Source organism: Xenopus laevis, chromosome 2S (genome assembly GCF_017654675.1).
Source record: "Xenopus laevis strain J_2021 chromosome 2S, Xenopus_laevis_v10.1, whole genome shotgun sequence".
In the NCBI taxonomy this organism is placed as follows: domain Eukaryota; kingdom Metazoa; phylum Chordata; class Amphibia; order Anura; family Pipidae; genus Xenopus; species Xenopus laevis.
In genome coordinates this window covers 160,206,462-160,217,649 of record NC_054374.1, presented here as the reverse complement: position 1 = coordinate 160,217,649, position 11,188 = coordinate 160,206,462, and positions in this window count along the sequence as shown.

The window sequence follows — 11,188 nt, the reverse complement described above, 5'->3', positions numbered from 1 at the left end:
ATTGGCCCATAGGTTGATGACAATATCCTGCCTCACTGTAATACAGGGCTTTGCAAGGGGTGCTAGTAAGGAACCAAAAATAATGAATAAATAAAAAGACTGTTTAAATTGCTGTGAGTTCTGTTCAACATGCTGCTGTCTATTGAATGGAACTCCATACGGGCACCCAGGTCTTTTTCTAATGGTGTGCTACATAACTACAGCTAGCTATATTTATTTATCAGCATAAAAACCTTACAGAAATTAAACAACAATACTGATACAGTTTAAAGAAAAACAAGTAAAAAAAATCCTGAATTATACATGGAGGACACTTTCAAGCATGGGGAAAGGCCAACATAAGAGCCCAATATGAAGACCTACTATCCGGCCAAGATGGCAGCCGTGAAAAAGTAATAATCTCACCATGATTATTTAACCATAACTATAACTTAACTAATTTCCAAAAGCATTCATGGGACACATGAACCAGGCAATGTTCAACCCCCTTCATAGGAAAAAATGTGGATCCAACGGACATGCAGATTTGAAAAGCAGCTTGTACTACAATGCCCATGGCAACAATCGGTATAGGTATAAACCATAACCACTGTACTTTGGGTCGTATATATGCACGTACATATAAAAAAGTAATTTATTTAAGAGAAAAATATCCCAATATGTAGCCTTACGCATTTCGTGCCTTGTGATAGTCACAGTGCCTAAAAGGCAGCCTATGAAAACATGAAACGTTTAAGACTACATATTGAAATGTTTTACTCTTATATAAATTACTTTTTTACTGCATCAACTATTGAGTGAAGTCCGGTTTGTGCCAGCCTACAGTCATAAGAATAAGTGTGTCTCTCCCAATGCTGAAGGTCTGGGGCATGAGCACCTGGACCCACCATGAACCTTGGTAAATTAATCCTGTTTTATTACTGAGATCAACTCTGGATGCCTTATTTACAAGAATTTATTAAATAAACCCAATGGGCTTGTTTTACCTCCAATAAGGATTAATGATATTTTGGGTCATATATATCCATACATATACATTCACACCATTGAATTCTCTCGAAGGCTTTGCTTTTAGTAAGCACAGTAAATCACAGTACAATTGCTTTTTCCAAAGAAGTTTAAAAAACAAGGAAACTTTATATCGCAGGGAAGTGGCCCTTAATTTGCACCCCCCATCAAGAATGTTAGCTGTCTGCCCTATCCAAGCACAGCCTTTTCTTTGTTTCTGAAGTCTATAGACCAGATGACAATGTGCACCAGGACCTGGCTTATTTATTGCACTGGGAAGTCTTTCTTAAAGAGATATTCAATATGTGACCCCAGTGCCGGGCCAAGCTGACCGGGCACCATAGGCAACCTACCCGCGGTCCCCTGCGCACACATTTAAATTTGAGCGCACCCGAACGCACGCATGTTCCTGAATGCAAATTGTGCACATGCGCATTAGCGCCATGGAAAGGTGAGCGCAACACAGGGCAGTGAACAGGGACTACAGGTAGGTAGAAGATAGTTTTAAAGGTACATGCCTGGCACCCCTCTGTTGCTGCGTAGGTGTCTCTTCTGCCAAACCCCTAGTTCCAGCCCTGTGTGACCCCATCTATGCTCCAGTTCAGCCAGGGTCTATCAGTGCAATGCTGAGTAATGTAATTCAACAACTAGGTGACAGGCTGAACATCTCAGTCTTACAATTTAAAAAAATATTATCCCAACTTTCTCTTTGATCTCCTCCGAACAACCAGAAAAAGTTTCTAACTTAATTGGCTGTTGGCAGAGAGCCCAGAACAGCCACCAGCTGCAACTAAGATGCTTTTGTAACAATTTTGAAATAAGCAATGAAACATTTGTAACAATTAAGATAAAAATGTCTCTTGGGAGAACTTAGACTCACAGCTTCATTAGCAAAACTGTAATAACTGAAAAAAACAACACAGAAATGTGTTCAAACTTTCATAACCTGCCACATTTTGCAAAATGAACATGGTAATTAGGGGGTGTGGCCACAAAAACAGGTGGGATCCAAAAACATTTTCTCCCTCTTTCTATTTCCAAAATGATGGGAGGTATGTTATACATGAAATTGCCACTGTGTTCTGCCTGTATTTGTAAAATGGGGAGTGGTTTATTGGGGGGGGTTCCAAAAGTAGGCGTGGTCAAAAACCTTATCCCTGTCTCTGAATTTCAATCTCAGAATCTGGTCACCTAAGGATACTGAGCCCACTTTATTGTTGTTCACCTTTGAGATAACTTTTAGTATGATGTAGAGAGGGATATTCTGAGGCCATTTTCATTTTTTATTATTTGTGGTTTTTGAGTTATTTAGCTTTTTATTCAGCAGCTCTCCTGTTTGCAATTTCAACTGTCTGGTTGGCAGGGTCCAAATTCCCCTAGCAACCACACACTGATTTGAATAAGAGACCGGAATATGAATAGGAGAGGCCTGAATAGAAAAATGAGTCATAAAAAGTAGCAATAACAATACATTTGTAGCCTTACATTTGTTTTTTAGAAGGGGTCAGCGACGCCCATTTGAAAGCTGCAGAGTCAGAAGAAAAAGGCAAATAACTATAAAACTCTAAAAAACATATGATGAAAACCAATTAAAAAGTTGCTTAGCATTGGCCATTATATAACATACTAAAAGTTACCTTAAAGGTGAACCACCTCTTTAAGTGTTCTGCCTAATGGGGTGTATTATAAATGGAATTGCCACTGTACCATCCTGCAATGATTTCTGGGGGTATTATACATGAAATCGCCACTTTGAGTTCTGGGGGTACTATACTATGGGGGTGTGGTTCTAAAAGTGGGCGTGGTCAACCCCCTTATCCCTGTCCCCAAATTTAACTCTCAGAATCTGGTCACCTTACAATGAGCTGATGGAGAATGTGCTCTAGTGAGTATATCCATGTGACATAATTAAATCCATATAATACTGTATAATTAGAATATGTGTGAATAAGTCCAGGCTCTGTGCTGTTACTGACATTGAGCTTATGGAGGAAAAGGTGCACTCGTCAGTATACTCACAGCACCATGTCCCAGTCTCCTGGATATAATATGAAACTCATGCTCCAGCCAGACTATTGTCAGTAGCACAGTATAGACTGCAGACAATACCATGTGATTTCATACTCATTACCTTGTAAATTGAAACGAAAAGGGTTGTTCATCTTTGAGTTAACTGTTAGTATGATATAGAGAGGGATATTCTGAGACAATTTCCAATTGGTTTTCATTTTTTATTATTTGCTGTTTTTGACTTATTTAGCTTTTTATTCAGCAGCTCTCCAGTTTGCAATTTCAGCAAAATGGTTGCTAGGGTCCAAATTCCTCTAGCAACCATGCATTGATTTGAACAAGAGACTGGAATATGAATAGGAGAGGCCTGAATAGAAAGATGAGGAATAAAAAGCAGCAATAACAATACATTGGTAGCCTTTCAGAGTACTTGTTTTTTAGATGGGGTCAGTGACCCCCCATTGGAATGCTGGAAAGAGTCAGAAGAAGAAGGCAAATAATTAAAAATCTATAAAAATAAATAAAAATAAAGGCCAATGCTTAGAATTAGGCATTCTATAACTTACTAAAAAATAACTTAAAGGTAAACCACCCCTTTAAGCTGACCACACAAAACCCTCTTAAAGGGGTAGTTCACCTTTAGGTTAATTTCTAGTATGTTATTCCAAGCAACTTTTCAATTGGTCTTTATTTCTTCTTTCTTTGCACTTTTTAAATGATTTGCCTTCTTCTTTTGATTCTTTCCAGATTTCAAACGGGGGTCATTGACCCATCTAAAAAAAAAAAATGCTCTGCAAGGCTACAAATTGTATTGTTGTTGCTACTTCTTATTACTCATTTTTCTATTCAGGCCTCTCCCCTTATCATGTTCCAGTCTTTTATTCAAATCAATGCAGTGTTGCTATGATCATTTGGACGGTAGCAACCAGATGGCTGAAAATGCAAACTAGAGAGCTGCTGTTTAAAAAGCTAAATAACTCAAAAACCACAAATAATAAAAAATGAAAACCAATTGTAAACTGTCTCTCTACATTATACTAAAAGGTAATTTGAAGGTGAACAACCCCTTTAAGTCCTGCACCATAACTCTAAAAATGTCCCTTGAATTTTCTCAAGCATGAAAATGCTCAAGAAAGCTTTGTAAGTGAAGGAGTGGAATTCTGCATAAATATCAGCAGCTCATCACTCTAATTGGGGAATAATAATTCTTAAAATCCTTCACAATTATAAACAGCTCATGACACAGATTATAATGTGTTTTCTCACCACTAGATGGCGGTGTTATTTTATCTACAGCCATGAAAGCAGATATATATATTTAATTTTTTCAACTTGAATGTTTACATTGTCCCTTCTAATGAATGAATTACATAACATTATTATATATCTATCTCCTTAAAATAAGTATGATTGGTGCACATCCTTAAAGGAAAGAGTTCCATTTCCCCCCCCCATATATAACGTAATTGTTTAAACGAGAAAAGGCAGCACTCGATTTTTTGTATAGCAAAAAATAGTGTATTCAGTTCATAGTGAAAAGTACATTGTGCCTTTTAAATCCAAATCTCTCCTGATCGCAATGTTGATCTCTTCCGTTTCCACTCTGAACCGGCTTCGCATCACTTCCGTGTTTGGGGCAGTGTGTAGCGGATGCTAGTTGCCTTAGTAACGCAATCTCGTTTTTTCTACATTTTCTTACAATATATACAAGTATAGCAAAGAATTTTTGGGTGTTTCTATTCCCCTACCACAGTTTTTCTCCTTTCACATCTATACCAGCATCATCATTTCTAAAGAGGACATTTTTCTGGAGTGCTGGGAGTTAAAGTTCCACAACAAGAATTTTTTTATATATACTGTGCGGTTTAGATAACTAGATATGGACTTAGTAGAGGTGTTCTATATCACGTCTTGGTTTACAAATCGGAGGCATTCCTTTAAAACAATCAATTCCGTTTTTTTTTTAAAATCATTAATTGCCTATTCGTTTTTATTTAAATAAAGAATTAAATATTTAAAAAAAGCCCTAACGTTTGTCCTTCTATGGCTTTTTTAATCTTCGATGTATAAATGTTTCATAGTGATCCCCTTTGTGGATTACTAAGTGATTTTAATGAATTTATTTGTGTTCCTACTTAATACTAGTGATATTTTCAAAGCTTCTACTAAATTTTAAATTATGCTAGTGCTTTTCTTCAAGTTTTCCTTTATTAGGAAATTTTCTTAATATATTTATCTGTAAGTGTAATTGAAAAGTGATTTTACAAAAGATTTTTTTTTACAAGAATGCCTTTAAATTTATGTATATATTTAATCCCTTTGGGGGAAATGTTTGCATATTGTATATCCATCCTGTAATGTTTTTCTTACTATGTCTCCACCTCTCCAATTTTGTGCAACTGTCATAATTCCCCAAAATGTCAGACCTTTGGCGCTTTTTCCATGGTGCTTGTTAAAATGGCTGGATAAACTGGGGCAAATTCACTAACATTCGTAGTTGCGCCAGGCGCAACTTCGCCGCGCTTCGCCACACTTCGCCAGGCGTAGTTTCGCCAGCGCTCCGCAAATTCACTAAAATCCGAAGTTGCGCACAGGGGTAGCGTAAGATTGCGAAGTTGCGCTAGCGTTGATTCGCTAAGTGAAGCGAAGTTACGCTAGCGAAGGCTAATTTGCATAAGGCGCCAAATTCAAATTTCAATGAAGGAATACGTATCAGCACTACAAATGCCTAGAAAACCTTCAAAACATCAAATAATTTTTTTTATTTTGCCCTACACATGTGCCCACTGTATAGGTAAGTTGCCATGAGTTAGGAAATGTAGGGGGGAAGGAGGGGAGCCCCAAAAATTTTTTCAATCTTTTTCAGCCTATCACCCATAATGTAGAAAAAACGCCAGCGTTTTTTGGGACTTAGAAAAAATTTTGACTTTTTTTGAAGCAATCCCTATCTACTCTATTGCGCTTCGCCTGGTCTGAGGTGGCGAAGGAAGTCTAGCGTAAAAGGTAGCGTTCAGTACACTGCGCGCGTTAGTGAATTTGCGTAGTTACGTCCGTAGCGAAAATTCGCCAGGCGTAAGGGTGCGAAGTAACACTAGCGAATCTACGCCAGCGTTCGTTAGTGAATTTGCGAAGTAACGAAAATGCCAAACGCTAGCGAATTAACGCTGGCGTTCGGCGCTTCGGCGCTTAGTGAATTCGCCCCACTGTGTTTTTCTAGTCCTTTCTCAATATTCCTTACATGTTCATTGATTCTCTCTCTCAATTTTCTATTTGTCTTACCAATGTATTGTAGGTCGCAGGGGCACTCCAAACAATACACGACATATTTTGTTGTACATTTTATGCAATCTTTTATGTTATACATTTTATTTGTAACATTAGATTTAAAATGTTTCTTTTTTTCAGCATATTTGCAGGCTTTGCATAGTGCGCATGAAAAGAAACCTTTCCATTCGTCTTTCTGTTTCTTATTGCTTGTTTTCTCAGTTGGAACATAATTGCGGACTTGTATCTGTCCTAAATTGTTTGCCCTTTTATAAATTACTCTGGGTTTTTGGGGAATCTTTCCTTTAAATAATTCACCTCCCTCTAGGATATTCCAATGTTTCTTTATAATTTTATTTATTTCCTGCATTCCTGGGGCATATGTGGTGATAAATGCACATCCCATTGTTTCGTTATCAGCTCCATCTGTTTTTTCTTTCTCTTTTAATTGCTCCATCCTGTCTATTTCCTTTAATTTATGTCTGGATTTCTGTATTAAAGTCTTGTTGTAATCCCTTTGTTTGAATCTATCTGCCACGTAGTCTATTTGTTTATCTAATATATCTGGACATGGGTCATAATGCAGACCAATTGAAATTTATAGACTTGGAAGGAATTCCACCCCTCAAATGTGGAGGGAATCTTCAGGTTAAGTTAAAACAGGGAGAGCTTTGGTGGATACATAAATTAAAATAAAAAAGGAGTGCAAAGAGATTATGACCTATATCTGTTTCTGTGACTATTAAGATTTCATTTAGAGGATTCTTAAGAGTTTTGTTAAGAAATAGGAAGTTTGATGCTAGAATATGGTGTATAGTATTGTTTCAAAATATACAGATATATAGTCCTACAAAGCACTCAGCAGGTCTTATGCAAACAAAACAAATTTTTTTTTTTAAATAGGGATGCACCGAATCCTTCGCGAAAGATTCGCCCGAATACCGAACCGAATACGAAGGGGAAAACATTTTTTACTTCCTTGTTTTGTGACAAAAGGTCACATGATTTCCCTCCCTTAATTTGCATATGCAAATTATGATTCGGATTCGGTTCGGCCGGAAAGAAGGATTCGGCCGGATCGGCCGAATCTGAATCCTGCTGAAAAGGCCGAATCCTGAACCGAATCCTGGATTCGGTGCATCCCTATTTTTAAATTTAATTTACAATTGTACATATTTTTATTGAATCAATTGATTAAATAATTAACCAATTGTACAAATTACATTTAAAAAAAGCAGCACAAGCAGTTTCAAAATATGTGCATGAAATATATCTTATTCTGAAAGTTTACAGGGCTCTAAAATGATTTTGCTGTGGGACCCAGTGACATATAGGGGGTTATTTATCAAAGTGCAAATTTATCTCAATATTTTTTACTACAAACTCCGATCGGGGTTTTTTACGCTTATTTATTATAGCATTTTCCCGAAAAATCTGCTTTACAAGAAATAATCCATTTTTCACAATTTTTTTCAGATTTTTCACCCAAAACTCTTATTTCTTATGCTTTTTGCCCGAAATCTTTGTGGTATTGCACGAAACCCAGCGCATATCAAAAAATCATTGGAACTTCTCCCATTGACTTATATGCAACCTCGACAGGTCTGAGATGTCGGATTTTCAGATTCAGACTTTTCCATCATCGGGGTTTAATAAATTCCATAAAATTTGTGATTTTTCTGTCCAATCTTATAAAAAAAATGTTTTTTTCGGGATTTTTGCAATCGGAGTTTAGTAAATAACCCCCTTAGTTTCCCTGCAGATTCCAGAACAGCTACAATGGAAGAGTTTTATGACCATATGAAGGTTCTGTACAGGTTATAGAACTAAAATAGAATTCCCTTTAGGATTTATTAGTACATGACTCATGGCTTTGAATAAGGAATTTTGGATTCATCCTTGAGCAGATACATTATGACTCAGAATGTTATTGGAAAGAGGAAAAGGTATCCCCTAGGAAAGTAAAGTCATTAGTCATGCACTTGTTTTGCGATTCCCAGGGAAAGACATTAGTCATACACAGTGCTATGTTTGGTTCCAAGGCAGGTAGATCAGAATCCAGTGACAGCATGAAACAGACAAAAAGACTATAGAATAGTGATGGAATAGAATCTGTCCTGTTTCGCTTCACTGAGAAATTCCTAACTCGGAAAAAATTAGTGAAACTATGAATAATTTGTGAAACACATTGAAGTTAATGGGTGTAAAATTTTTGCACCAGTTTCGGGAAAAAATTTGCAGGCAGCAAAATGTGGAAATTTGCCACGACTCCATGCCTACCAAATAAATTCACCCATCACTACTATAGAACTCTTGGCATAGAGCAGTGTAAATTGATAGTATACTGTCATACAAAAGCTACAGTTTGATTCCCATTCCATAGGAACCAGAGGTCGATTCCCGTTACACGGAGGCCAGGGTTTATTCCCATTACATGGAAGTGATGGTTTTATTCCCATTATATGGAGGACAGGGTTTGATTCCCATTACATGGAAGTTATGGTTTGATTACCATTACATGGAAGTTCCTATTATATAAAAGTCAGGGTTTGATTCCCATTACATGGAAGTTCCCATTAAATTGAGGCCAGGGTTTGATTCCCATTACATGGAAGTTATGGTTTGATTCCCATTACATAGAAGTTCCTATTATATAAAAGTCAGGGTTTGATTCCCATTACATGGAAGTTCCCATTACATGGAGGTCAGGGTTTGATTCCCATTACATGGAGGTCAAGGTTTGATTCCCATTACATAGAGTTCCGGGTTTGATTCCCATTACATGGAGGTCAGGGTTTGATTCCCATTACATGGATACATGGAAGTCAAGGGTTGATTCCCATTACATGGATACATGGAAGTCAAGGGTTGATTCCCATTACATGGAAGCCAGCGTTTGATTCCCAGTAAATGGAAGCCAGAGTTTGATTCCCTTTATATGAAAGTCGGGGTTTGATTCTCATTACATGGAGGCCAGGGTTGGTTCCCATTACATTGAGGCCAGGGTTTTTAATCCCATTACATGGAGGCCAGGGTTTGATTTCCAATACATGGAAGTCATATTTTGATTCCCATTACATGGAAGTCAAGGACTGATTCCCATTACAAGGAAGCCAGAGTTTGATTCCCATTATGTATTTTTGTATAATTTTATTTGTATAGCGCTCCTTGAGGGCAAAGCACTGTACAGCAAAACAATAAATTAGTAGTGACAAACAAGGGGTCATTGAAGTAAAAAGTAACAATAGGTACATTATTAAAAATACAATTCACATAAATATAAAATATAATTACAATACAGATTAAGTGCTCAGTGTCAAGGAGCTTACAGTCTAAATGGGAGGGTAACATACAGACACAATTTGGAGGGGTATTAAGGTGATGTAGGTTACAGTTGGTTACACTGTTATAAAAGTGTCAGTTCCCATTTCAGTTCCCATTATATGGAAGTAAGAGTTTGATTCTCATTACCTAGAGGCCAGGGTTTGATGCCCATTATGTGAAAGTCAGGGTTTCATTCTCATTACATGGAGACCAGATGTTGCTTCCTATTTCACATGAAGACCAGGGTTCACTTCCCATTACATGGAAGCCAGGGAGATGAGGGTGGGATTCTCATTACATGGAAGCCACTGTACAATTCCTCTTGCATTTGGTTCCATTACATGGAGGGGATGCTGTTCATGCCCTGATGGTATTTTCAGACCTGCCCAATAAGATATATGGACATTTCTTGGCCAGACATCTGTTGAGGAGAGCTCATAAGTGGTCAAATAAACTGCTGATTCAGTCTGAAGGGGTCATCTCAGCAGCATAAATATGCCCATGTATGGCTATCTTATGTCATACTATCAATGGATTCACCCAGTAACACCTGTCATACTATCCATGGATTCACCCAGTAACACCATTCTGGACCCATATCAGACAAATAAGGTCCAGGTCACATTGTGCCCCTGGCAGCCAGTATTTAGGAGCAAGCAGTCAGGATCACATATACATATACTGCACCAATATAGTGACTGTAAAATAACTGCAGAGTTGTCTGAATAATACCCAACTGCCTTGTGCCATGTAGAGCAGTGTCCTGAGTATGTAGGAAAAATTAAAAAAATTATTTTTTTCAACTGTAGACCAAGAAGAGCTGATGGGCACACATTATCCGTCTCTGCTGCTTTAGAGCATTAGGCTCTGACATGTTCATTGGGATATCTGCTGAATATCACCATAAAACTGGCAGCTCAGAAATGGGGCTGTGATTACTGCTGATTTGTAACCGGTCTCATTAAAGAGCTTTGAAAGAGCATTAGGCTTTGTCAAGTAAATATAAACAGACCCTAGTGCTTAGGGAAAACACACATAAAAAAGGGTCAGCTAGAGACTTAGCAAAACATACAAAAAAAAATCAATAAAATACAAATGACTGAGGAAAAGGAGCAGATAAAGAACAGATGTACAAAAACAGAGGGCAAGTGTTAATAGGAGAAGGCATTAACTGGAAATCTCTACTTAAAAACATAATGAAAGAAAATTGAAAAGCAAGGAACTTTTCAATATACAGCCATTAATAATGAAGTGGTTTTAAAGTCCTTTGCAATGCTCAGCAGGCCCTCATCTGTAGGGTTGATAGGTCATGGATAATTAGCATGGGGTGTCATTATAAAATGGACACGTTTCTTTCATCATCTAGAAAATATGAATGACTTTCGCTATCAGGCACTTTAAAATCCACACACATATATCAGATTTCTGTTTTAATATATATATATATATATATAATGTGTTCTGCTTTAAAGGATAAGTGAACCTTTAAAAAAAGTGAATGTAAAATTAATGAGGGTGCTATTCTAAGCACCTTTGTCCTTTACATTCATTATTTATTTTTTAATTCCAAGATATTAAAGGA